The sequence below is a fragment of the Aquarana catesbeiana genome, linkage group LG03, assembly GCF_042186555.1.
Source record: "Aquarana catesbeiana isolate 2022-GZ linkage group LG03, ASM4218655v1, whole genome shotgun sequence".
Lineage (NCBI taxonomy): Eukaryota > Metazoa > Chordata > Amphibia > Anura > Ranidae > Aquarana > Aquarana catesbeiana.
Genome location: NC_133326.1, coordinates 607522783 through 607523649, shown reverse-complemented (window position 1 = coordinate 607523649; position 867 = coordinate 607522783). Strand labels below are relative to the sequence as shown.

Below are 867 nucleotides of genomic sequence, written 5' to 3'. Positions count from 1 at the left end.
CTTCCCCATCGTCAAGGATTTGGATGTCGCTTCAGATGTTTCTTAGGCGGCTTCCTTCTGGTTCCTCGACGTCTTCGCTCTTTTTCGTAGCCTTTAAAAAGGCTCTAGCATCTACTGCCCGGAGGTAGTAATGCGGAGTGGGGGAGGAGGGAAGACCGCAATCTCGTTCCCTGTGGGGGCTAAGCCTCTAACCCAATAGCAGCAAGTAGGTGAAGCTGAATTTAATCAACGATCCTACCAGGCCGAGCAGAGGGTACCCCACAAGGACCAATTAGCTTGGATAGATACAAGTGGTTCTCAACGTCCTAGCTGTGAAGCAGAGACACCCCTAAGGGCTAAAGTCGATACTACACTTGATCTTAGCCAAAAGGCCGAGAAGCGAACAGCCGATGTTCGAGTCGAACATGAGTTCGACTCGAACTCGAAGCTCATCCCTACTTGTAAGCCCTCCCGATCATGGCACACATGCCCTGGATGAATCTACTTGGGGAGGAGGGTCTGTTGGCTGGTTTTTGACTTTTAGATTGCTATTGCTTTTCTCTGTGGTAGGCCAGTGCTGGGGAAGTCTGCAAATAACCCCCTTCCTTTTTTTTCCATAGAGATAAACAGTCCTGTTCAAATATGTGAACTTGCATATTTGTAAAATGATCTCTTGTACAAAGGCCACAATATATCCAAGCAACAATCTTTTGCACAAGAGATCATTCTACAAATATACAATAACATTTTAGGCAACCTCGTGTTACTTAAAACTTTATTGCAAATTCTATGTTGCTTAAAACTTTATTGCAGTAAACTGTTATATCATTTTGCAGCTATCTCTAAACAATCCTCTATACCAGTGGTCATGCCTCAGGGCCCACTAAC

General features: G+C 45.0%; 1 pseudogene; it reads right to left on the bottom strand.

The window, feature by feature from the left end:
• Window positions 1-214: 214 nt before the first annotated feature.
• On the bottom strand, window positions 215-383 carry LOC141134967 (U2 spliceosomal RNA; annotated as a pseudogene).
• Between the last annotated feature and the right edge of the window lie 484 nt (window positions 384-867).